Source organism: Pongo abelii, chromosome 2 (genome assembly GCF_028885655.2).
Source record: "Pongo abelii isolate AG06213 chromosome 2, NHGRI_mPonAbe1-v2.0_pri, whole genome shotgun sequence".
Lineage (NCBI taxonomy): Eukaryota > Metazoa > Chordata > Mammalia > Primates > Hominidae > Pongo > Pongo abelii.
Window position 1 is genome coordinate 47,828,347 of NC_085928.1, and position 27,289 is coordinate 47,855,635.

A 27,289-nucleotide genomic window follows, 5' to 3' on the forward strand; every position below is an offset into this window, starting at 1 on the left:
GGAAAAAGAAATATCTTCATATATAAACAAGGGAGAAGCATTCTCAGAAACCTCTTTATGATGTGTGTATTCAACTCAGAGAGATAAGCCTTCCTTTTGATAGAGCAGTTTTGAAACTGTGTTTTGGCAGAATCTGCAAGTGGATATTTGGAGCCCTTTCAGGCCTTCGTTGGAAACGGGAATATCTTCTCATAAAAACTAAACAGAAGCGTTCTGTGAAACTGCTTTGTGAAGTATGAATCCAACTCACAGAGTTGAACACTACCTTTGAAAGAGCAGTTTTGAAACACTCTTTTTGTAGAATCTGCAAGTGTTCGTTTGGAGCGCTTTGAGGCCTATGGTGGAAAAGGAAATATCTTCACATAAAACCTAGATAGAAGCATTCTTTGAAACTTCTTTATGATGTGTGCACTCATCTCACAGAGTTGAACCTTCCTTATCATGGAGCAGTTTGGAAAGAGTCTTTTTGCGGCATCTGCAAGTGGATATTTGGAGCTCTTTCAGGCCTTTGTTAGAAGCGGGAATATCTTCCCATAAAAACTGGACAGAAGCATTCTCACAAACTGCTTTGTGATGTGTGTGTTCAACTCACAGAGTTGAACCTTTCCTTTGCTAGAACACTTATGAAACACTCTTTTTGTAGAATCTGCAAGTGTTCATTTGGAGCGCCTTGAGGCCTATGGTGGAAAAAGAAATATCTTCATATATAAACAAGGGAGAAGCATTCTCAGAAACCTCTTTATGATGTGTGTATTCAACTCAGAGAGATAAGCCTTCCTTTCGATAGAGCAGTTTTGAAACTGTGTTTTTGCAGAATCTGCAAGTGGATATTTGGAGCCCTTTCAGGCCTTCGTTGGAAACGGGAATATCTTCCCATAAAAACTGGACAGAAGCATTCTCACAAACTGCTTTGTGATGTGTGTGTTCAACTCACAGAGTTGAACCTTTCCTTTGCTAGAACACTTATGAAACACTCTTTTTGTAGAATCTGCAAGTGTTCATTTGGAACGCATTGAGGCCTATGGTGGAAAAAGAAATATCTTCATATATAAACAAGGGAGAAGCATTCTCAGAAACCTCTTTATGATGTGTGTATTCAACTCAGAGAGATAAGCCTTCCTTTTGATAGAGCAGTTTGAAACTGTGTTTTTGCAGAATCTGCAAGTGGATATTTGGAGCCCTTTCTGGCCTTCGTTGGAAACGGGAATATCTTCCCAGAAAAACTAAACAGAAGCGTTCTGTGAAACTGCTTTGTGTAGTATGAATCCAACTCACAGAGTTGGACACTTCCTTTGAAAGAGTTCTTTTGAAACACTCTTTTTGTAGAATCTGCAAGTGTTCATTTGGAGCGCTTTGAGGCCTATTGTGGAAAAGGAAATATCTTCACTTATAAACCAGGCAGAAGCATTCTCAGAAACCTCTTTATGATGTGTGCATTCAACTCGGAGAGATAAGCCTTCCTTTTGATAGAGCAGTTTTGAAACTGTGTTTTGGCAGAATCTGCAAGTGGATATTTGGAGCCCTTTCAGGCCTTCGTTGGAAACGGGAATATCTTCCCAAAAAGACTAAACAGAAGAGTTCTGTGAAACTGCTTTGAGTAGTATGAATCCAACTCACAGAGTTGAACACTTCCTTTGAAAGAGCTGTTTTGAAACACTCTTTTTGTTGAATCTGCAAGTGTTCATTTGGAGCGCTTTGAGGCCTATGGTGGAAAAGGAAATATCTTCACTTATAAACCAGACAGAAGCATTCTCAGAAACCTCTTTATGATGTGTGCATTCAACTCGGAGAGATAAGCCTTCCTTTTGATAGAGCAGTTTTGAAACTGTGTTTTGGCAGAATCTGCAAGTGGATATTTGGAGCCCTTTCAGGCCTTCGTTGGAAACGGGAATATCTTCCCATAAAAACTAAACAGAAGCGTTCTGTGAAACTGCTTTGTGAAGTATGAATCCAACTCACAGAGCTGAACACTTCCTTTGAAAGAGCAGTTTTGAAACACTCTTTTTGTAGAATCTGCAAGTGTTCGTTTGGAGCGCTTTGAGGCCTATGGTGGAAAAGGAAATATCTTCACATAAAACCTAGACAGAAGCATTCTTTGAAACTTCTTTATGATGTGTGCACTCATCTCACAGAGTTGAACCTTCCTTATCATGGAGCAGTTTGGAAAGAGTCTTTTTGCAGCATCTGCAAGTGGATATTTGGAGCTCTTTCAGGCCTTTGTTAGAAGCGGGAATATCTTCCCATAAAAACTGGACAGAAGCATTCTCACAAACTGCTTTGTGATGTGTGTGTTCAACTCACAGAGTTGAACCTTTCCTTTGCTAGAACACCTATGAAACACTCTTTTTGTAGAATCTGCAAGTGTTCATTTGGAGCGCATTGAGGCCTATGGTGGAAAAAGAAATATCTTCATATATAAACAAGGGAGAAGCATTCTCAGAAACCTCTTTATGATGTGTGCATTCAACTCGGAGAGATAAGCCTTCCTTTTGATAGAGCAGTTTTGAAACTGTGTTTTTGCAGAATCTGCAAGTGGATATTTGGAGCCCTTTCAGGCCTTCGTTGGAAAAGGGAATATCTTCCCATAAAAACTAAACAGAAGAGTTCTGTGAAACTGCTTTGTGTAGTATGAATCCAACTCACAGAGTTGGACACTTCCTTTGAAAGAGCTGTTTTGAAACACTCTTTTTGTAGAATCTGCAAGTGTTCATTTGGAGCGCTTTGAGGCCTATGGTGGAAAAGGAAATATCTTCACTTATAAACCAGGCAGAAGCATTCTCAGAAACCTCTTTATGATGTGTGCATTCGACTCGGAGAGATAAGCCTTCCTTTTGATAGAGCAGTTTTGAAACTGTGTTTTTGCAGAATCTGCAAGTGGATATTTGGAGCCCTTTCAGGCCTTCGTTGGAAACGGGAATATCTTCCCATAAAAACTAAACAGAAGAGTTCTGTGAAACTGCTTTGTGTAGTATGAATCCAACTCACAGAGTTGGACACTTCCTTTGAAAGAGCTGTTTTGAAACACTCTTTTTGTAGAATCTGCAAGTGTTCATTTGGAGCGCTTTGAGGCCTATGGTGGAAAAGGAAATATCTTCATTTATAAACCAGGTAGAAGCATTCTCAGAAACCTCTTTATGATGTGTGCATTCAACTTGGAGAGATAAGCCTTCCTTTTGATAGAGCAGTTTTGAAACTGTGTTTTGGCAGAATCTGCAAGTGGATATTTGGAGCCCTTTCAGGCCTTCGTTGGAAACGGGAATATCTTCCCATAAAAACTAAACAGAAGCGTTCTGTGAAACTGCTTTGTGAAGTATAAATCCAACTCACAGAGTTGAACACTTCTTTTGAAAGAGCAGTTTGGAAACACTCTTTTTGTAGAATCTACAAGTGTTCATTTGGAGCGCTTTGAGGCCTATGGTGGAAAAGGAAATATCTTCACATAAAACCTAGACAGAAGCATTCTTTGAAACTTCTTTATGATGTGTGCATTCAACTCACAGAGTTGAACCTTCTTTTTCATGGAGCAATTTGGAAAGAGTCTTTTTGCAGCATCTGCAAGTGGATATTTGGAGCTCTTTCAGGCCTTTGTTAGAAGCGGGAATATCTTCCCATAAAAACTGGACAGAAGCATTCTCACAAACTGCTTTGTGATGTGTGTGTTCAACTCACAGAGGTGAACCTTTCCTTTGCTAGAGCAGTTATGAAACACTCTTTTTGTAGAATCTGCAAGTGTTCATTTGGAGCGATTTGAGGCCTATGGTGGAAAAAGAAATATCTTCATATATAAACAAGGCAGAAGCATTCTCAGAAACCTCTTTATGATGTGTGCATTCAACTCAGAGAGATAAGCCTTCCTTTTGATAGAGCAGTTTTGAAACTGTATTTTTGCAGAATCTGCAAGTGGATATTTGGAGCTCTTTCATGCCTTGGTTGGAAACGGGAATTTCTTCCCATAAAAACTAAACAGAAGCGTTCTGTGAAACTGCTTTGTGTAGTATGAATCCACCTCACAGAGTTGAACACTTCCTTTGAAGGAGCAGTTTTGAAACACTCTTTTTGTAGAATCTGCAAGTGTTCGTTTGGAGCGCTTTGAGGCCTATGGTGGAAAAGGAAATATCTTCACATAAAACTTAGACAGAAGCATTCTTTAAAACTTCTTTATGATGTGTGCATTCATCTCACAGAGTTGAACCTTCCTTATCATGGAGCAGTTTGGAAAGAGTCTTTTTGCGGCATCTGCAAGTGGATATTTGGAGCTCTTTCAGGCCTTTGTTAGAAGCGGGAATATCTTCCCATAAAAACTGGACAGAAGCATTCTCAAAAACTGCTTTGTGATGTGTGTGTTCAACTCACAGAGTTGAACCTTTCCTTTGCTAGAACACTTATGAAACACTCTTTTTGTAGAATCTGCAAGTGTTCATTTGGAGCGCATTGAGGCCTACGGTGGAAAAAGAAATATCTTCATATATAAACAAGGGAGAAGCATTCTCAGAAACCTCTTTATGATGTGTGTATTCAACTCAGAGAGATAAGCCTTCCTTTTGTTAGAGCAGTTTTGCAACTGTGTTTTTGCAGAATCTGCAAGTGTATATTTGGAGCCCTTTCAGGCCTTCGTTGGAAACGGGAATATCTTCCCATAAAAATTAAACAGAAGCGTTCTGTGAAACTGCTTTGTGAAGTATGAATCCAACTCACAGAGTTGAACACTTCTTTTGAAAGAGCAGTTTTGAAACACTCTTTTTGTAGAATCTACAAGTGTTCATTTGGAGCGCTTTGAGGCATATGGTGGAAAAAGTAATATCGTCACATAAAACCTAGACAGAAACATTCTTTGAAACTTCTTTATGATGTGTGCATTCAACTCACAGAGTTGAACTTTCCTTTTCATGGAGCAGTTTGGAAAGAGTCTTTTTGCAGCATCTGCAAGTGGATATTTGGAGCTCTTTCAGGCCTTTGTTAGAAGCGGGAATATCTTCCCATAAAAACTGGACAGAAGCATTCTCACAAACTGCTTTGTGATGTGTGTGTTCAACTCACAGAGGTGAACCTTTCCTTTGCTAGAGCAGTTATGAAACACTCTTTTTGTAGAATCTGCAAGTGTTCATTTGGAGCGATTTGAGGCCTATGGTGGAAAAAGAAATATCTTCATATATAAACAAGGCAGAAGCATTCTCAGAAACCTCTTTATGATGTGTGCATTCAACTCAGAGAGATAAGCCTTCCTTTTGATAGAGCAGTTTTGAAACTGTGTTTTTGCAGAATCTGCAAGTGGATACTTGGAGCCCTTTCAGGCCTTCGTTGGAAACGGGCATATCTTCCCAAAAAAACTAAACAGAAGCGTTCTGTGAAACTGCTTTGTGTAGTATGAATGCAACTCACAGAGTTGGACACTTCCTTTCAAAGAGCTGTTTTGAAACACTCTTTTTGTAGAATCTGCAAGTGTTCATTTGGAGCGCTTTGAGGCCTAAGGTGGAAAAGGAAATATCTTCACTTATAAATCAGGCAGAAGCATTCTCAGAAACCTCTTTATGATGTGTGCATTCAACTCAGAGAGATAAGCCTTCCTTTTGATAGAGCAGTTTTGAAACTGTGTTTTTGCAGAATCTGCAAGTGGATATTTGGAGCCCTTTCAGGCCTTCGTTGGAAACGGGAATATCTTCCCAAAAAAACTTAACAGAAGCGTTCTGTGAAACTGCTTTGTGTAGTATGAATGCAACTCACAGAGTTGGACACTTCCTTTGAAAGAGCTGTTTTGAAACACTCTTTTTGTAGAATCTGCAACTGTTCATTTGGAGCGCTTTGAGGCCTAAGGTGGAAAAGGAAATATCTTCACTTATAAATCAGGCAGAAGCATTCTCAGAAACCTCTTTATGATGTGTGCATTCAACTCGGAGAGATAAGCCTTCCTTTTGATAGAGCAGTTTTGAAACTGTGTTTTGGCAGAATCTGCAAGTGGATATTTGGAGCCCTTTCAGGCCTTCGTTGGAAACGGGAATATCTTCCCATAAAAACTAAACAGAAGCGTTCTGTGAAACTGCTTTGTGAAGGATAAATCCAACTCACAGAGTTGAACACTTCTTTTGAAAGAGCAGTTTGGAAACACTCTGTTTGTAGTATCTACAAGTGTTCATTTGGAGAGCTTTGAGGCCTATGGTGGAAAAGGAAATATCTTCACATAAAACCTAGACAGAAGCATTCTTTGAAACTTCTTTATGATGTGTGCATTCATCTCACAGAGTTGAACCTTCCTTATCATGGAGCAGTTTGGAAAGAGTCTTTTTGCGGCATCTGCAAGTGGATATTTGGAGCTCTTTCAGGCCTTTGTTAGAAGCGGGAATATCTTCCCATAAAAACTGGACAGAAGCATTCTCACAAACTGCTTTGTGATGTGTGTGTTCAACTCACAGAGTTGAACCTTTCCGTTGCTAGAACACTTATGAAACACTCTTTTTGTAGAATCTGCAAGTGTTCATTTGGAGCGCATTGAGGCCTATGGTGGAAAAAGAAATATCTTCATATATAAACAAGGGAGAAGCATTCTCAGAAACCTCTTTATGATGTGTGTATTCAACTCCGAGAGATAAGCCTTCCTTTCGATAGAGCAGTTTTGAAACTGTGTTTTTGCAGAATCTGCAAGTGGATATTTGGAGCCTTTCAGGCCTTCGTTGGAAACGGGAATATCTTCCCAAAAAAACTAAACAGAAGCGTTCTGTGAAACTGCTTTGTGTAGTATGAATCCAACTCACAGAGTTGGACACTTCCTTTGAAAGAGCTCTTTTGAAACACTCTTTTTGTAGAATCTGCAAGTGTTCATTTGGAGCGCTTTGAGGCCTATTGTGGAAAAGGAAATATCTTCACTTATAAACCAGGCAGAAGCATTCTCAGAAACCTCTTTATGATGTGGGCATTCAACTCGGAGAGATAAGCCTTCCTTTTGATAGAGCAGTTTTGAAACTGTGTTTTTGCAGAATCTGCAAGTGGATATTTGGAGCCCTTTCAGGCCTTCGTTGGAAAAGGGAATATCTTCCCATAAAAACTAAACAGAAGAGTTCTGTGAAACTGCTTTGTGTAGTATGAATGCAACTCACAGAGTTGGACACTTCTTTTGAAAGAGCTGTTTTGAAACACTCTTTTTGTAGAATCTGCAAGTGTTCATTTGGAGCGCTTTGAGGCCTATTGTGGAAAAGGAAATATCTTCACTTATAAACCAGGCAGAAGCATTCTCAGAAACCTCTTTATGATGTGGGCATTCAACTCGGAGAGATAAGCCTTCCTTTTGATAGAGCAGTTTTGAAACTGTGTTTTTGCAGAATCTGCAAGTGCATATTTGGAGCCCTTTCAGCCCTTCGTTGGAAAAGGGAATATCTTCCCATAAAAACTAAACAGAAGAGTTCTGTGAAACTGCTTTGTGTAGTATGAATGCAACTCACAGAGTTGGACACTTCCTTTGAAAGAGCTGTTTTGAAACACTCTTTTTGTAGAATCTGCAAGTGTTCATTTGGAGCGCTTTGAGGCCTATGGTGGAAAAGGAAATATCTTCACTTATAAACCAGGCAGAAGCATTCTCAGAAACCTCTTTATGATGTGTGCATTCAACTCGGAGAGATAAGCCTTCCTTTTGATAGAGCAGTTTTGAAACTGTGTTTTGGCAGAATCTGCAAGTGGATATTTGGAGCCCTTTCAGGCCTTCGTTGGAAACGGTAATATCTTCCCATGAAAACTAAACAGAAGCGTTCTGTGAAACTGCTTTGTGAAGTATGAATCCAACTCACAGAGTTGAACACTTCCTTTGAAAGAGCAGTTTTGAAACACTCTTTTTGTAGAATCTGCAAGTGTTCGTTTGGAGCGCTTTGAGGCCTATGGTGGAAAAGGAAATATCTTCACATAAAACCTAGACAGAAGCATTCTTTGAAACTTCTTTATGATGTGTGCATTCAACTCACAGAGTTGAACCTTCCTTATCATGGAGCAGTTTGGAAAGAGTCTTTTTGCGGCATCTGCAAGTGGATATTTGGAGCTCTTTCAGGCCTTTGTTAGAAGCGGGAATATCTTCCCATAAAAACTGGACAGAAGCATTCTCACAAACTGCTTTGTGATGTGTGTGTTCAACTCACAGAGGTGAACCTTTCCTTTGCTAGAGCAGTTATGAAACACTCTTTTTGTAGAATCTGCAAGTGTTCATTTGGAGCAATTTGAGGCCTATGGTGGAAAAAGAAATATCTTCATATATAAACAAGGCAGAAGCATTCTCAGAAACCTCTTTATGATGTGTGCATTCAACTCAGAGAGATAAGCCTTCCTTTTGATAGAGCAGTTTTGAAACTGTGTTTTTGCAGAATCTGCAAGTGGATACTTGGAGCCCTTTCAGGCCTTCGTTGGAAACGGGAATATCTTCCCAAAAAAACTAAACAGAAGCGTTCTGTGAAACTGCTTTGTGTAGTATGAATGCAACTCACAGAGTTGGACACTTCCTTTCAAAGAGCTGTTTTGAAACACTCTTTTTGTAGAATCTGCAAGTGTTCATTTGGAGCGCTTTGAGGCCTAAGGTGGAAAAGGAAATATCTTCACTTATAAATCAGGCAGAAGCATTCTCAGAAACCTCTTTATGATGTGTGCATTCAACTCAGAGAGATAAGCCTTCCTTTTGATAGAGCAGTTTTGAAACTGTGTTTTTGCAGAATCTGCAAGTGGATATTTGGAGCCCTTTCAGGCCCTCGTTGGAAACGGGAATATCTTCCCAAAAAAACTAAACAGAAGCGTTCTGTGAAACTGCTTTGTGTAGTATCAATGCAACTCACAGAGTTGGACACTTCCTTTGAAAGAGCTGTTTTGAAACACTCTTTTTGTAGAATCTGCAAGTGTTCATTTGGAGCGCTTTGAGGCCTAAGGTGGAAAAGGAAATATCTTCACTTATAGATCAGGCAGAAGCATTCTCAGAAACCTCTTTATGATGTGTGCATTCAACTCGGAGAGATAAGCCTTCCTTTTGATAGAGCAGTTTTGAAACTGTGTTTTGACAGAATCTGCAAGTGGATATTTGGAGCCCTTTCAGGCCTTCATTGGAAACGGGAATATCTTCCCAAAAAAACTAAACAGAAGCGTTCTGTGAAACTGCTTTGTGAAGGATAAATCCAACTCACAGAGTTGAACTCTTCTTTTGAAAGAGCAGTTTGGAAACACTCTTTTTGTAGTATCTACAAGTGTTCATTTGGAGAGCTTTGAGGCCTATGGTGGAAAAGGAAATATCTTCACATAAAACCTAGACAGAAGCATTCTTTGAAACTTCTTTATGATGTGTGCATTCATCTCACAGAGTTCAACCTTCCTTATCATGGAGCAGTTTGGAAAGAGTCTTTTTGCGGCATCTGCAAGTGGATATTTGGAGCTCTTTCAGGCCTTTGTTAGAAGCGGGAATATCTTCCCATAAAAACTGGACAGAAGCATTCTCACAAACTGCTTTGTGATGTGTGTGTTCAACTCACAGAGTTGAACCTTTCCTTTGCTAGAACACTTATGAAACACTCTTTTTGTAGAATCTGCAAGTGTTCATTTGGAGCGCATTGAGGCCTATGGTGGAAAAAGAAATATCTTCATATATAAACAAGGGAGAAGCATTCTCAGAAACCTCTTTATGATGTGTGTATTCAACTCAGAGAGATAAGCCTTCCTTTCGATAGAGCAGTTTTGAAACTGTGTTTTTGCAGAATCTGCAAGTGGATATTTGGAGCCTTTCAGGCCTTCGTTGGAAACGGGAATATCTTCCCAAAAAAACTAAACAGAAGCGTTCTGTGAAACTGCTTTGTGTAGTATGAATCCAACTCACAGAGTTGGACACTTCCTTTGAAAGAGCTCTTTTGAAACACTCTTTTTGTAGAATCTGCAAGTGTTCATTTGGAGCGCTTTGAGGCCTATTGTGGAAAAGGAAATATCTTCACTTATAAACCAGGCAGAAGCATTCTCAGAAACCTCTTTATGATGTGGGCATTCAACTCGGAGAGATAAGCCTTCCTTTTGATAGAGCAGTTTTGAAACTGTGTTTTTGCAGAATCTGCAAGTGGATATTTGGAGCCCTTTCAGGCCTTCGTTGGAAAAGGGAATATCTTCCCATAAAAACTAAACAGAAGAGTTCTGTGAAACTGCTTTGTGTAGTATGAATCCAACTCACAGAGTTGGACACTTCCTTTGAAAGAGCTGTTTTGAAACACTCTTTTTGTAGAATCTGCAAGTGTTCATTTGGAGCGCTTTGAGGCCTATGGTGGAAAAGGAAATATCTTCACTTATAAACCAGGCAGAAGCATTCTCAGAAACCTCTTTATGATGTGTGCATTCAACTCGGAGAGATAAGCCTTCCTTTTGATAGAGCAGTTTTGAAACTGTGTTTTGGCAGAATCTGCAAGTGGATATTTGGAGCCCTTTCAGGCCTTTGTTGGAAACGGGAATATCTTCCCATAAAAACTAAACAGAAGCGTTCTGTGAAACTGCTTTGTGAAGTATAAATCCAACTCACAGAGTTGAACACTTCTTGTGAAAGAGCAGTTTTGAAACACTCTTTTTGTAGAATCTACAAGTGTTCATTTGGAGCGCTTTGAGGCCTATGGTGGAAAAGGAAATATCTTCACATAAAACCTAGACAGAAGCATTCTTTGAAACTTCTTTATGATGTGTGCATTCATCTCACAGAGTTGAACCTTCTTTTTCATGGAGCAATTTGGAAAGAGTCTTTTTGCAGCATCTGCAAGTGGATATTTGGAGCTCTTTCAGGCCTTTGTTAGAAGCGGGAATATCTTCCCATAAAAACTGGACAGAAGCATTCTCACAAACTGCTTTGTGATGTGTGTGTTCAACTCACAGAGGTGAACCTTTCCTTTGCTAGAGCAGTTATGAAACACTCTTTTTGTAGAATCTGCAAGTGTTCATTTGGAGCGATTTGAGGCCTATGGTGGAAAAAGAAATATCTTCATATATAAACAAGGCAGAAGCATTCTCAGAAACCTCTTTATGATGTGTGCATTCAACTCAGAGAGATAAGCCTTCCTTTTGATAGAGCAGTTTTGAAACTGTATTTTTGCAGAATCTGCAAGTGGATATTTGGAGCTCTTTCATGCCTTCGTTGGAAACGGGAATTTCTTCCCATAAAAACTAAACAGAAGCGTTCTGTGAAACTGCTTTGTGTAGTATGAATCCAACTCACAGAGTTGAACACTTCCTTTGAAGGAGCAGTTTTGAAACACTCTTTTTGTAGAATCTGCAAGTGTTCGTTTGGAGCGCTTTGAGGCCTATGGTGGAAAAGGAAATATCTTCACATAAAACTTAGACAGAAGCATTCTTTGAAACTTCTTTATGATGTGTGCATTCATCTCACAGAGTTGAACCTTCCTTATCATGGAGCAGTTTGGAAAGAGTCTTTTTGCGGCATCTGCAAGTGGATATTTGGAGCTCTTTCAGGCCTTTGTTAGAAGCGGGAATATCTTCCCATAAAAACTGGACAGAAGCATTCTCACAAACTGCTTTGTGATGTGTGTGTTCAACTCACAGAGTGGAACCTTTCCTTTGCTAGAACACCTATGAAACACTCTTTTTGTAGAATCTGCAAGTGTTCATTTGGAGCGCATTGAGGCCTATGGTGGAAAAAGAAATATCTTCATATATAAACAAGGGAGAAGCATTCTCAGAAACCTCTTTATGATGTGTGCATTCAACTCGGAGAGATAAGCCTTCCTTTTGATAGAGCAGTTTTGAAACTGTGTTTTTGCAGAATCTGCAAGTGGATATTTGGAGCCCTTTCAGGCCTTCGTTGGAAAAGGGAATATCTTCCCATAAAAACTAAACAGAAGAGTTCTGTGAAACTGCTTTGTGTAGTATGAATCCAACTCACAGAGTTGGACACTTCCTTTGAAAGAGCTGTTTTGAAACACTCTTTTTGTAGAATCTGCAAGTGTTCATTTGGAGCGCTTTGAGGCCTATGGTGGAAAAGGAAATATCTTCACTTATAAACCAGGCAGAAGCATTCTCAGAAACCTCTTTATGATGTGTGCATTCGACTCGGAGAGATAAGCCTTCCTTTTGATAGAGCAGTTTTGAAACTGTGTTTTTGCAGAATCTGCAAGTGGATATTTGGAGCCCTTTCAGGCCTTCGTTGGAAACGGGAATATCTTCCCATAAAAACTAAACAGAAGAGTTCTGTGAAACTGCTTTGTGTAGTATGAATCCAACTCACAGAGTTGGACACTTCCTTTGAAAGAGCTGTTTTGAAACACTCTTTTTGTAGAATCTGCAAGTGTTCATTTGGAGCGCTTTGAGGCCTATGGTGGAAAAGGAAATATCTTCATTTATAAACCAGGTAGAAGCATTCTCAGAAACCTCTTTATGATGTGTGCATTCAACTTGGAGAGATAAGCCTTCCTTTTGATAGAGCAGTTTTGAAACTGTGTTTTGGCAGAATCTGCAAGTGGATATTTGGAGCCCTTTCAGGCCTTCGTTGGAAACGGGAATATCTTCCCATAAAAACTAAACAGAAGCGTTCTGTGAAACTGCTTTGTGAAGTATAAATCCAACTCACAGAGTTGAACACTTCTTTTGAAAGAGCAGTTTGGAAACACTCTTTTTGTAGAATCTACAAGTGTTCATTTGGAGCGCTTTGAGGCCTATGGTGGAAAAGGAAATATCTTCACATAAAACCTAGACAGAAGCATTCTTTGAAACTTCTTTATGATGTGTGCATTCAACTCACAGAGTTGAACCTTCTTTTTCATGGAGCAATTTGGAAAGAGTCTTTTTGCAGCATCTGCAAGTGGATATTTGGAGCTCTTTCAGGCCTTTGTTAGAAGCGGGAATATCTTCCCATAAAAACTGGACAGAAGCATTCTCACAAACTGCTTTGTGATGTGTGTGTTCAACTCACAGAGGTGAACCTTTCCTTTGCTAGAGCAGTTATGAAACACTCTTTTTGTAGAATCTGCAAGTGTTCATTTGGAGCGATTTGAGGCCTATGGTGGAAAAAGAAATATCTTCATATATAAACAAGGCAGAAGCATTCTCAGAAACCTCTTTATGATGTGTGCATTCAACTCAGAGAGATAAGCCTTCCTTTTGATAGAGCAGTTTTGAAACTGTATTTTTGCAGAATCTGCAAGTGGATATTTGGAGCTCTTTCATGCCTTGGTTGGAAACGGGAATTTCTTCCCATAAAAACTAAACAGAAGCGTTCTGTGAAACTGCTTTGTGTAGTATGAATCCACCTCACAGAGTTGAACACTTCCTTTGAAGGAGCAGTTTTGAAACACTCTTTTTGTAGAATCTGCAAGTGTTCGTTTGGAGCGCTTTGAGGCCTATGGTGGAAAAGGAAATATCTTCACATAAAACTTAGACAGAAGCATTCTTTAAAACTTCTTTATGATGTGTGCATTCATCTCACAGAGTTGAACCTTCCTTATCATGGAGCAGTTTGGAAAGAGTCTTTTTGCGGCATCTGCAAGTGGATATTTGGAGCTCTTTCAGGCCTTTGTTAGAAGCGGGAATATCTTCCCATAAAAACTGGACAGAAGCATTCTCAAAAACTGCTTTGTGATGTGTGTGTTCAACTCACAGAGTTGAACCTTTCCTTTGCTAGAACACTTATGAAACACTCTTTTTGTAGAATCTGCAAGTGTTCATTTGGAGCGCATTGAGGCCTACGGTGGAAAAAGAAATATCTTCATATATAAACAAGGGAGAAGCATTCTCAGAAACCTCTTTATGATGTGTGTATTCAACTCAGAGAGATAAGCCTTCCTTTTGTTAGAGCAGTTTTGCAACTGTGTTTTTGCAGAATCTGCAAGTGTATATTTGGAGCCCTTTCAGGCCTTCGTTGGAAACGGGAATATCTTCCCATAAAAATTAAACAGAAGCGTTCTGTGAAACTGCTTTGTGAAGTATGAATCCAACTCACAGAGTTGAACACTTCTTTTGAAAGAGCAGTTTTGAAACACTCTTTTTGTAGAATCTACAAGTGTTCATTTGGAGCGCTTTGAGGCATATGGTGGAAAAAGTAATATCGTCACATAAAACCTAGACAGAAGCATTCTTTGAAACTTCTTTATGATGTGTGCATTCAACTCACAGAGTTGAACTTTCCTTTTCATGGAGCAGTTTGGAAAGAGTCTTTTTGCAGCATCTGCAAGTGGATATTTGGAGCTCTTTCAGGCCTTTGTTAGAAGCGGGAATATCTTCCCATAAAAACTGGACAGAAGCATTCTCACAAACTGCTTTGTGATGTGTGTGTTCAACTCACAGAGGTGAACCTTTCCTTTGCTAGAGCAGTTATGAAACACTCTTTTTGTAGAATCTGCAAGTGTTCATTTGGAGCGATTTGAGGCCTATGGTGGAAAAAGAAATATCTTCATATATAAACAAGGCAGAAGCATTCTCAGAAACCTCTTTATGATGTGTGCATTCAACTCAGAGAGATAAGCCTTCCTTTTGATAGAGCAGTTTTGAAACTGTGTTTTTGCAGAATCTGCAAGTGGATACTTGGAGCCCTTTCAGGCCTTCGTTGGAAACGGGCATATCTTCCCAAAAAAACTAAACAGAAGCGTTCTGTGAAACTGCTTTGTGTAGTATGAATGCAACTCACAGAGTTGGACACTTCCTTTCAAAGAGCTGTTTTGAAACACTCTTTTTGTAGAATCTGCAAGTGTTCATTTGGAGCGCTTTGAGGCCTAAGGTGGAAAAGGAAATATCTTCACTTATAAATCAGGCAGAAGCATTCTCAGAAACCTCTTTATGATGTGTGCATTCAACTCAGAGAGATAAGCCTTCCTTTTGATAGAGCAGTTTTGAAACTGTGTTTTTGCAGAATCTGCAAGTGGATATTTGGAGCCCTTTCAGGCCTTCGTTGGAAACGGGAATATCTTCCCAAAAAAACTTAACAGAAGCGTTCTGTGAAACTGCTTTGTGTAGTATGAATGCAACTCACAGAGTTGGACACTTCCTTTGAAAGAGCTGTTTTGAAACACTCTTTTTGTAGAATCTGCAACTGTTCATTTGGAGCGCTTTGAGGCCTAAGGTGGAAAAGGAAATATCTTCACTTATAAATCAGGCAGAAGCATTCTCAGAAACCTCTTTATGATGTGTGCATTCAACTCGGAGAGATAAGCCTTCCTTTTGATAGAGCAGTTTTGAAACTGTGTTTTGGCAGAATCTGCAAGTGGATATTTGGAGCCCTTTCAGGCCTTCGTTGGAAACGGGAATATCTTCCCATAAAAACTAAACAGAAGCGTTCTGTGAAACTGCTTTGTGAAGGATAAATCCAACTCACAGAGTTGAACACTTCTTTTGAAAGAGCAGTTTGGAAACACTCTGTTTGTAGTATCTACAAGTGTTCATTTGGAGAGCTTTGAGGCCTATGGTGGAAAAGGAAATATCTTCACATAAAACCTAGACAGAAGCATTCTTTGAAACTTCTTTATGATGTGTGCATTCATCTCACAGAGTTGAACCTTCCTTATCATGGAGCAGTTTGGAAAGAGTCTTTTTGCGGCATCTGCAAGTGGATATTTGGAGCTCTTTCAGGCCTTTGTTAGAAGCGGGAATATCTTCCCATAAAAACTGGACAGAAGCATTCTCACAAACTGCTTTGTGATGTGTGTGTTCAACTCACAGAGTTGAACCTTTCCGTTGCTAGAACACTTATGAAACACTCTTTTTGTAGAATCTGCAAGTGTTCATTTGGAGCGCATTGAGGCCTATGGTGGAAAAAGAAATATCTTCATATATAAACAAGGGAGAAGCATTCTCAGAAACCTCTTTATGATGTGTGTATTCAACTCCGAGAGATAAGCCTTCCTTTCGATAGAGCAGTTTTGAAACTGTGTTTTTGCAGAATCTGCAAGTGGATATTTGGAGCCTTTCAGGCCTTCGTTGGAAACGGGAATATCTTCCCAAAAAAACTAAACAGAAGCGTTCTGTGAAACTGCTTTGTGTAGTATGAATCCAACTCACAGAGTTGGACACTTCCTTTGAAAGAGCTCTTTTGAAACACTCTTTTTGTAGAATCTGCAAGTGTTCATTTGGAGCGCTTTGAGGCCTATTGTGGAAAAGGAAATATCTTCACTTATAAACCAGGCAGAAGCATTCTCAGAAACCTCTTTATGATGTGGGCATTCAACTCGGAGAGATAAGCCTTCCTTTTGATAGAGCAGTTTTGAAACTGTGTTTTTGCAGAATCTGCAAGTGGATATTTGGAGCCCTTTCAGGCCTTCGTTGGAAAAGGGAATATCTTCCCATAAAAACTAAACAGAAGAGTTCTGTGAAACTGCTTTGTGTAGTATGAATGCAACTCACAGAGTTGGACACTTCTTTTGAAAGAGCTGTTTTGAAACACTCTTTTTGTAGAATCTGCAAGTGTTCATTTGGAGCGCTTTGAGGCCTATTGTGGAAAAGGAAATATCTTCACTTATAAACCAGGCAGAAGCATTCTCAGAAACCTCTTTATGATGTGGGCATTCAACTCGGAGAGATAAGCCTTCCTTTTGATAGAGCAGTTTTGAAACTGTGTTTTTGCAGAATCTGCAAGTGCATATTTGGAGCCCTTTCAGCCCTTCGTTGGAAAAGGGAATATCTTCCCATAAAAACTAAACAGAAGAGTTCTGTGAAACTGCTTTGTGTAGTATGAATGCAACTCACAGAGTTGGACACTTCCTTTGAAAGAGCTGTTTTGAAACACTCTTTTTGTAGAATCTGCAAGTGTTCATTTGGAGCGCTTTGAGGCCTATGGTGGAAAAGGAAATATCTTCACTTATAAACCAGGCAGAAGCATTCTCAGAAACCTCTTTATGATGTGTGCATTCAACTCGGAGAGATAAGCCTTCCTTTTGATAGAGCAGTTTTGAAACTGTGTTTTGGCAGAATCTGCAAGTGGATATTTGGAGCCCTTTCAGGCCTTCGTTGGAAACGGTAATATCTTCCCATGAAAACTAAACAGAAGCGTTCTGTGAAACTGCTTTGTGAAGTATGAATCCAACTCACAGAGTTGAACACTTCCTTTGAAAGAGCAGTTTTGAAACACTCTTTTTGTAGAATCTGCAAGTGTTCGTTTGGAGCGCTTTGAGGCCTATGGTGGAAAAGGAAATATCTTCACATAAAACCTAGACAGAAGCATTCTTTGAAACTTCTTTATGATGTGTGCATTCAACTCACAGAGTTGAACCTTCCTTATCATGGAGCAGTTTGGAAAGAGTCTTTTTGCGGCATCTGCAAGTGGATATTTGGAGCTCTTTCAGGCCTTTGTTAGAAGCGGGAATATCTTCCCATAAAAACTGGACAGAAGCATTCTCACAAACTGCTTTGTGATGTGTGTGTTCAACTCACAGAGGTGAACCTTTCCTTTGCTAGAGCAGTTATGAAACACTCTTTTTGTAGAATCTGCAAGTGTTCATTTGGAGCAATTTGAGGCCTATGGTGGAAAAAGAAATATCTTCATATATAAACAAGGCAGAAGCATTCTCAGAAACCTCTTTATGATGTGTGCATTCAACTCAGAGAGATAAGCCTTCCTTTTGATAGAGCAGTTTTGAAACTGTGTTTTTGCAGAATCTGCAAGTGGATACTTGGAGCCCTTTCAGGCCTTCGTTGGAAACGGGAATATCTTCCCAAAAAAACTAAACAGAAGCGTTCTGTGAAACTGCTTTGTGTAGTATGAATGCAACTCACAGAGTTGGACACTTCCTTTCAAAGAGCTGTTTTGAAACACTCTTTTTGTAGAATCTGCAAGTGTTCATTTGGAGCGCTTTGAGGCCTAAGGTGGAAAAGGAAATATCTTCACTTATAAATCAGGCAGAAGCATTCTCAGAAACCTCTTTATGATGTGTGCATTCAACTCAGAGAGATAAGCCTTCCTTTTGATAGAGCAGTTTTGAAACTGTGTTTTTGCAGAATCTGCAAGTGGATATTTGGAGCCCTTTCAGGCCCTCGTTGGAAACGGGAATATCTTCCCAAAAAAACTAAACAGAAGCGTTCTGTGAAACTGCTTTGTGTAGTATCAATGCAACTCACAGAGTTGGACACTTCCTTTGAAAGAGCTGTTTTGAAACACTCTTTTTGTAGAATCTGCAAGTGTTCATTTGGAGCGCTTTGAGGCCTAAGGTGGAAAAGGAAATATCTTCACTTATAGATCAGGCAGAAGCATTCTCAGAAACCTCTTTATGATGTGTGCATTCAACTCGGAGAGATAAGCCTTCCTTTTGATAGAGCAGTTTTGAAACTGTGTTTTGACAGAATCTGCAAGTGGATATTTGGAGCCCTTTCAGGCCTTCATTGGAAACGGGAATATCTTCCCAAAAAAACTAAACAGAAGCGTTCTGTGAAACTGCTTTGTGAAGGATAAATCCAACTCACAGAGTTGAACTCTTCTTTTGAAAGAGCAGTTTGGAAACACTCTTTTTGTAGTATCTACAAGTGTTCATTTGGAGAGCTTTGAGGCCTATGGTGGAAAAGGAAATATCTTCACATAAAACCTAGACAGAAGCATTCTTTGAAACTTCTTTATGATGTGTGCATTCATCTCACAGAGTTCAACCTTCCTTATCATGGAGCAGTTTGGAAAGAGTCTTTTTGCGGCATCTGCAAGTGGATATTTGGAGCTCTTTCAGGCCTTTGTTAGAAGCGGGAATATCTTCCCATAAAAACTGGACAGAAGCATTCTCACAAACTGCTTTGTGATGTGTGTGTTCAACTCACAGAGTTGAACCTTTCCTTTGCTAGAACACTTATGAAACACTCTTTTTGTAGAATCTGCAAGTGTTCATTTGGAGCGCATTGAGGCCTATGGTGGAAAAAGAAATATCTTCATATATAAACAAGGGAGAAGCATTCTCAGAAACCTCTTTATGATGTGTGTATTCAACTCAGAGAGATAAGCCTTCCTTTCGATAGAGCAGTTTTGAAACTGTGTTTTTGCAGAATCTGCAAGTGGATATTTGGAGCCTTTCAGGCCTTCGTTGGAAACGGGAATATCTTCCCAAAAAAACTAAACAGAAGCGTTCTGTGAAACTGCTTTGTGTAGTATGAATCCAACTCACAGAGTTGGACACTTCCTTTGAAAGAGCTCTTTTGAAACACTCTTTTTGTAGAATCTGCAAGTGTTCATTTGGAGCGCTTTGAGGCCTATTGTGGAAAAGGAAATATCTTCACTTATAAACCAGGCAGAAGCATTCTCAGAAACCTCTTTATGATGTGGGCATTCAACTCGGAGAGATAAGCCTTCCTTTTGATAGAGCAGTTTTGAAACTGTGTTTTTGCAGAATCTGCAAGTGGATATTTGGAGCCCTTTCAGGCCTTCGTTGGAAAAGGGAATATCTTCCCATAAAAACTAAACAGAAGAGTTCTGTGAAACTGCTTTGTGTAGTATGAATCCAACTCACAGAGTTGGACACTTCCTTTGAAAGAGCTGTTTTGAAACACTCTTTTTGTAGAATCTGCAAGTGTTCATTTGGAGCGCTTTGAGGCCTATGGTGGAAAAGGAAATATCTTCACTTATAAACCAGGCAGAAGCATTCTCAGAAACCTCTTTATGATGTGTGCATTCAACTCGGAGAGATAAGCCTTCCTTTTGATAGAGCAGTTTTGAAACTGTGTTTTGGCAGAATCTGCAAGTGGATATTTGGAGCCCTTTCAGGCCTTTGTTGGAAACGGGAATATCTTCCCATAAAAACTAAACAGAAGCGTTCTGTGAAACTGCTTTGTGAAGTATAAATCCAACTCACAGAGTTGAACACTTCTTGTGAAAGAGCAGTTTTGAAACACTCTTTTTGTAGAATCTACAAGTGTTCATTTGGAGCGCTTTGAGGCCTATGGTGGAAAAGGAAATATCTTCACATAAAACCTAGACAGAAGCATTCTTTGAAACTTCTTTATGATGTGTGCATTCATCTCACAGAGTTGAACCTTCTTTTTCATGGAGCAATTTGGAAAGAGTCTTTTTGCAGCATCTGCAAGTGGATATTTGGAGCTCTTTCAGGCCTTTGTTAGAAGCGGGAATATCTTCCCATAAAAACTGGACAGAAGCATTCTCACAAACTGCTTTGTGATGTGTGTGTTCAACTCACAGAGGTGAACCTTTCCTTTTCTAGAGCAGTTATGAAACACTCTTTTTGTAGAATCTGCAAGTGTTCATTTGGAGCGATTTGAGGCCTATTGTGGAAAAAGAAATATCTTCATATATAAACAAGGCAGAAGCATTCTCAGAAACCTCTTTATGATGTGTGCATTCAACTCAGAGAGATAAGCCTTCCTTTTGATAGAGCAGTTTTGAAACTGTATTTTTGCAGAATCTGCAAGTGGATATTTGGAGCTCTTTCATGCCTTCGTTGGAAACGGGAATTTCTTCCCATAAAAACTAAACAGAAGCGTTCTGTGAAACTGCTTTGTGTAGTATGAATCCAACTCACAGAGTTGAACACTTCCTTTGAAGGAGCAGTTTTGAAACACTCTTTTTGTAGAATCTGCAAGTGTTCGTTTGGAGCGCTTTGAGGCCTATGGTGGAAAAGGAAATATCTTCACATAAAACTTAGACAGAAGCATTCTTTGAAACTTCTTTATGATGTGTGCATTCATCTCACAGAGTTGAACCTTCCTTATCATGGAGCAGTTTGGAAAGAGTCTTTTTGCGGCATCTGCAAGTGGATATTTGGAGCTCTTTCAGGCCTTTGTTAGAAGCGGGAATATCTTCCCATAAAAACTGGACAGAAGCATTCTCACAAACTGCTTTGTGATGTGTGTGTTCAACTCACAGAGGTGAACCTTTCCGTTGCTAGAGCAGTTATGAAACACTCTTTTTGTAGAATCTGCAAGTGTTCATTTGGAGCGATTTGAGGCCTATGGTGGAAAAAGAAATATCTTCATATATAAACAAGGCAGAAGCATTCTCAGAAACCTCTTTATGATGTGTGCATTCCACTCAGAGAGATAAGCCTTCCTTTTGATAGAGCAGTTTTGAAACTGTATTTTTGCAGAATCTGCAAGTGGATATTTGGAGCTCTTTCATGCCTTCGTTGGAAACGGGAATTTCTTCCCATAAAAACTAAACAGAAGCGTTCTGTGAAACTGCTTTGTGTAGTATGAATCCAACTCACAGAGTTGAACACTTCCTTTGAAAGAGCAGTTTTGAAACACTCTTTTTGTAGAATCTGCAAGTGTTCGTTTGGAGCGCTTTGAGGCCTATGGAGGAAAAGGAAATATCTTCACATAAAACTCAGACAGAAGCATTCTTTGAAACTTCTTTATGATGTGTGCATTCATCTCACAGAGTTGAACCTTCCTTATCATGGAGCAGTTTGGAAAGAGTCTTTTTGCGGCATCTGCAAGTGGATATTTGGAGCTCTTTCAGGCCTTTGTTAGAAGCGGGAATATCTTCCCATAAAAACTGGACAGAAGCATTCTCACAAACTGCTTTGTGATGTGTGTGTTCAACTCACAGAGGTGAACCTTTCTTTTGCTAGAGCAGTTATGAAACACTCTTTTTGTAGAATCTGCAAGTGTTCATTTGGAGCGATTTGAGGCCTATGGTGGAAAAAGAAATATCTTCATATATAAACAAGGCAGAAGCATTCTCAGAAACCTCTTTATGATGTGTGCATTCAACTCAGAGAGATAAGCCTTCCTTTTGATAGAGCAGTTTTGAAACTGTGTTTTTGCAGAATCTGCAAGTGGATACTTGGAGCCCTTTCAGGCCTTCGTTGGAAACGGGAATATCTTCCCAAAAAAACTAAACAGAAGCGTTCTGCGAAACTGCTTTGTGTAGTATGAATGCAACTCACAGAGTTGGACACTTCCTTTCAAAGAGCTGTTTTGAAACACTCTTTTTGTAGAATCTGCAAGTGTTCATTTGGAGCGCTTTGAGGCCTAAAGTGGAAAAGGAAATATCTTCACTTATAAATCAGGCAGAAGCATTCTCAGAAACCTCTTTATGATGTGTGCATTCAACTCAGAGAGATAAGCCTTCCTTTTGATAGAGCAGTTTTGAAACTGTGTTTTTGCAGAATCTGCAAGTGGATATTTGGAGCCCTTTCAGGCCCTCGTTGGAAACGGGAATATCTTCCCAAAAGAACTAAACAGAAGCGTTCTGTGAAACTGCTTTGTGTAGTATGAATGCAACTCACAGAGTTGGACACTTCCTTTGAAAGAGCTGTTTTGAAACACTCTTTTTGTAGAATCTGCAAGTGTTCATTTGGAGCGCTTTGAGGCCTAAGGTGGAAAAGGAAATATCTTCACTTATAAATCAGGCAGAAGCATTCTCAGAAACCTCTTTATGATGTGTGCATTCAACTCGGAGAGATAAGCCTTCCTTTTGATAGAGCAGTTTTGAAACTGTGTTTTGGCAGAATCTGCAAGTGGATATTTGGAGCCCTTTCAGGCCTTCGTTGGAAACGGGAATATCTTCCCATAAAAACTAAACAGAAGCGTTCTGTGAAACTGCTTTGTGAAGGATAAATCCAACTCACAGAGTTGAACTCTTCTTTTGAAAGAGCAGTTTGGAAACACTCTTTTTGTAGTATCTACAAGTTTTCATTTGGAGAGCTTTGAGGCCTATGGTGGAAAAGGAAATATCTTCACATAAAACCTAGACAGAAGCATTCTTTGAAACTTCTTTATGATGTGTGCATTCATCTCACAGAGTTGAACCTTCCTTATCATGGAGCAGTTTGGAAAGAGTCTTTTTGCGGCATCTGCAAGTGGATATTTGGAGCTCTTTCAGGCCTTTGTTAGAAGCGGGAATATCTTCCCATAAAAACTGGACAGAAGCATTCTCACAAACTGCTTTGTGATGTGTGTGTTCAACTCACAGAGTTGAACCTTTCCTTTGCTAGAACACTTATGAAACACTCTTTTTGTAGAATCTGCAAGTGTTCATTTGGAGCGCATTGAGGCCTATGGTGGAAAAAGAAATATCTTCATATATAAACAAGGGAGAAGCATTCTCAGAAACCACTTTATGATGTGTGTATTCAACTCAGAGAGATAAGCCTTCCTTTCGATAGAGCAGTTTTGAAACTGTGTTTTTGCAGAATCTGCAAGTGGATATTTGGAGCCTTTCAGGCCTTCGTTGGAAACGGGAATATCTTCCCAAAAAAACTAAACAGAAGCGTTCTGTGAAACTGCTTTGTGTAGTATGAATCCAACTCACAGAGTTGGACACTTCCTTTGAAAGAGCTCTTTTGAAACACTCTTTTTGTAGAATCTGCAAGTGTTCATTTGGAGCGCTTTGAGGCCTATTGTGGAAAAGGAAATATCTTCACTTATAAACCAGGCAGAAGCATTCTCAGAAACCTCTTTATGATGTGTGCATTCAACTCGGAGAGATAAGCCTTCCTTTTGATAGAGCAGTTTTGAAACTGTGTTTTTGCAGAATCTGCAAGTGGATATTTGGAGCCCTTTCAGGCCTTCGTTGGAAAAGGGAATATCTTCCCATAAAAACTAAACAGAAGAGTTCTGTGAAACTGCTTTGTGTAGTATGAATCCAACTCACAGAGTTGGACACTTCCTTTGAAAGAGCTGTTTTGAAACACTCTTTTTGTAGAATCTGCAAGTGTTCATTTGGAGCGCTTTGAGGCCTATGGTGGAAAAGGAAATATCTTCACTTATAAACCAGGCAGAAGCATTCTCAGAAACCTCTTTATGATGTGTGCATTCAACTCGGAGAGATAAGCCTTCCTTTTGATAGAGCAGTTTTGAAACTGTGTTTTGGCAGAATCTGCAAGTGGATATTTGGAGCCCTTTCAGGCCTTTATTGGAAACGGGAATATCTTCCCATAAAAACTAAACAGAAGCGTTCTGTGAAACTGCTTTGTGAAGTATAAATCCAACTCACAGAGTTGAACACTTCCTTTGAAAGAGCAGTTTTGAAACACTCTTTTTGTAGAATCTGCAAGTGTTCGTTTGGAGCGCTTTGAGGCCTATGGTGGAAAAGGAAATATCTTCACATAAAACTTAGACAGAAGGATTCTTTGAAACTTCTTTATGATGTGTGCATTCATCTCACAGAGTTGAACCTTCCTTATCATGGAGCAGTTTGGAAAGAGTCTTTTTGCGGCATCTGCAAGTGGATATTTGGAGCTCTTTCAGGCCTTTGTTAGAAGCGGGAATATCTTCCCATAAAAACTGGACAGAAGTATTCTCACAAACTGCTTTGTGATGTGTGTGTTCAACTCACAGAGTTGAACCTTTCCTTTTCTAGAACACTTATGAAACACTCTTTTTGTAGAATCTGCAAGTGTTCATTTGGAGCGCATTGAGGCCTATGGTGGAAAAAGAAATATCTTCATATATAAACAAGGGAGAAGCATTCTCAGAAACCTCTTTATGATGTGTGTATTCAACTCAGAGAGATAAGCCTTCCTTTTGATAGAGCAGTTTTGAAACTGTGTTTTTGCAGAATCTGCAAGTGGATATTTGGAGCCCTTTCAGGCCTTCGTTGGAAAAGGGAATATCTTCCCAAAAAAACTAAACAGAAGCGTTCTGTGAAACTGCTTTGTGTAGTATGAATCCAACTCACAGAGTTGGACACTTCCTTTGAAAGAGCTCTTTTGAAACACTCTTTTTGTAGAATCTGCAAGTGTTCATTTGGAGCGCTTTGAGGCCTATTGTGGAAAAGGAAATATCTTCACTTATAAACCAGGCAGAAGCATTCTCAGAAACCTCTTTATGATGTGGGCATTCAACTCGGAGAGATAAGCCTTCCTTTTGATAGAGCAGTTTTGAAACTGTGTTTTTGCAGAATCTGCAAGTGGATATTTGGAGCCCTTTCAGGCCTTCGTTGGAAAAGGGAATATCTTCCCATAAAAACTAAACAGAAGAGTTCTGTGAAACTGCTTTGTGTAGTATGAATCCAACTCACAGAGTTGGACACTTCCTTTGAAAGAGCTGTTTTGAAACACTCTTTTTGTAGAATCTGCAAGTGTTCATTTGGAGCGCTTTGAGGCCTATGGTGGAAAAGGAAATATCTTCACTTATAAACCAGGCAGAAGCATTCTCAGAAACCTCTTTATGATGTGTGCATTCAACTCGGAGAGATAAGCCTTCCTTTTGATAGAGCAGTTTTGAAACTGTGTTTTGGCAGAATCTGCAAGTGGATATTTGGAGCCCTTTCAGGCCTTTGTTGGAAACGGGAATATCTTCCCATAAAAACTAAACAGAAGCGTTCTGTGAAACTGCTTTGTGAAGTATAAATCCAACTCACAGAGTTGAACACTTCCTTTGAAAGAGCAGTTTTGAAACACTCTTTTTGTAGAATCTGCAAGTGTTCGTTTGGAGCGCTTTGAGGCCTATGGTGGAAAAGGAAATATCTTCACATAAAACTTAGACAGAAGCATTCTTTGAAACTTCTTTATGATGTGTGCATTCATCTCACAGAGTTGAACCTTCCTTATCATGGAGCAGTTTGGAAAGAGTCTTTTTGCGGCATCTGCAAGTGGATATTTGGAGCTCTTTCAGGCCTTTGTTAGAAGCGGGAATATCTTCCCATAAAAACTGGACAGAAGCATTCTCACAAACTGCTTTGTGATGTGTGTGTTCAACTCACAGAGTTGAACCTTTCCTTTTCTAGAACACTTATGAAACACTCTTTTTGTAGAATCTGCAAGTGTTCATTTGGAGCGCATTGAGGCCTATGGTGGAAAAAGAAATATCTTCATATATAAACAAGGGAGAAGCATTCTCAGAAACCTCTTTATGATGTGTGTATTCAACTCAGAGAGATAAGCCTTCCTTTTGATAGAGCAGTTTTGAAACTGTGTTTTTGCAGAATCTGCAAGTGGATATTTGGAGCCCTTTCAGGCCTTCGTTGGAAAAGGGAATATCTTCCCATAAAAACTAAACAGAAGAGTTCTGTGAAACTGCTTTGTGTAGTATGAATCCAACTCACAGAGTTGGACACTTCCTTTGAAAGAGCTGTTTTGAAACACTCTTTTTGTAGAATCTGCAAGTGTTCATTTGGAGCGCTTTGAGGCCTATGGTGGAAAAGGAAATATCTTCACTTATAAACCAGGCAGAAGCATTCTCAGAAACCTCTTTATGATGTGTGCATTCGACTCGGAGAGATAAGCCTTCCTTTTGTTAGAGCAGTTTTGCAACTGTGTTTTTGCAGAATCTGCAAGTGTATATTTGGAGCCCTTTCAGGCCTTCGTTGGAAACGGGAATATCTTCCCATAAAAATTAAACAGAAGCGTTCTGTGAAACTGCTTTGTGAAGTATGAATCCAACTCACAGAGTTGAACACTTCTTTTGAAAGAGCAGTTTTGAAACACCCTTTTGTAGAATCTACAAGTGTTCATTTGGAGCGCTTTGAGGCATATGGTGGAAAAAGAAATATCGTCACATAAAACCTAGACAGAAGCATTCTTTGAAACTTCTTTATGATGTGTGCATTCAACTCACAGAGTTGAACTTTCCTTTTCATGGAGCAGTTTGGAAAGAGTCTTTTTGCAGCATCTGCAAGTGGATATTTGGAGCTCTTTCAGGCCTTTGTTAGAAGCGGGAATATCTTCCCATAAAAACTGGACAGAAGCATTCTCACAAACTGCTTTGTGATGTGTGTGTTCAACTCACAGAGGTGAACCTTTCCTTTGCTAGAGCAGTTATGAAACACTCTTTTTGTAGAATCTGCAAGTGTTCATTTGGAGCGATTTGAGGCCTATGGTGGAAAAAGAAATATCTTCATATATAAACAAGGCAGAAGCATTCTCAGAAACCTCTTTATGATGTGTGCATTCAACTCAGAGAGATAAGCCTTCCTTTTGATAGAGCAGTTTTGAAACTGTGTTTTTGCAGAATCTGCAAGTGGATATTTGGAGTCCTTTCAGGCCTTCGTTGGAAACGGGAATATCTTCCCAAAAAAACTAAACAGAAGCGTTCTGTGAAACTGCTTTGTGTAGTATGAATGCAACTCACAGAGTTGGACACTTCCTTTGAAAGAGCTGTTTTGAAACACTCTTTTTGTAGAATCTGCAAGTGTTCATTTGGAGCGCTTTGAGGCCTAAGGTGGAAAAGGAAATATCTTCACTTATAAATCAGGCAGAAGCATTCTCAGAAACCTCTTTATGATGTGTGCATTCAACTCGGAGAGATAAGCCTTCCTTTTGATAGAGCAGTTTTGAAACTGTGTTTTGGCAGAATCTGTAAGTGGATATTTGGAGCCCTTTCAGGCCTTCGTTTGAAATGGGAATATCTTCCCATAAAAACTAAACAGAAGCGTTATGTGAAACTGCTTTGTGAAGTATGAATCCAACTCACAGAGTTGAACACTTCCTTTGAAAGAGCA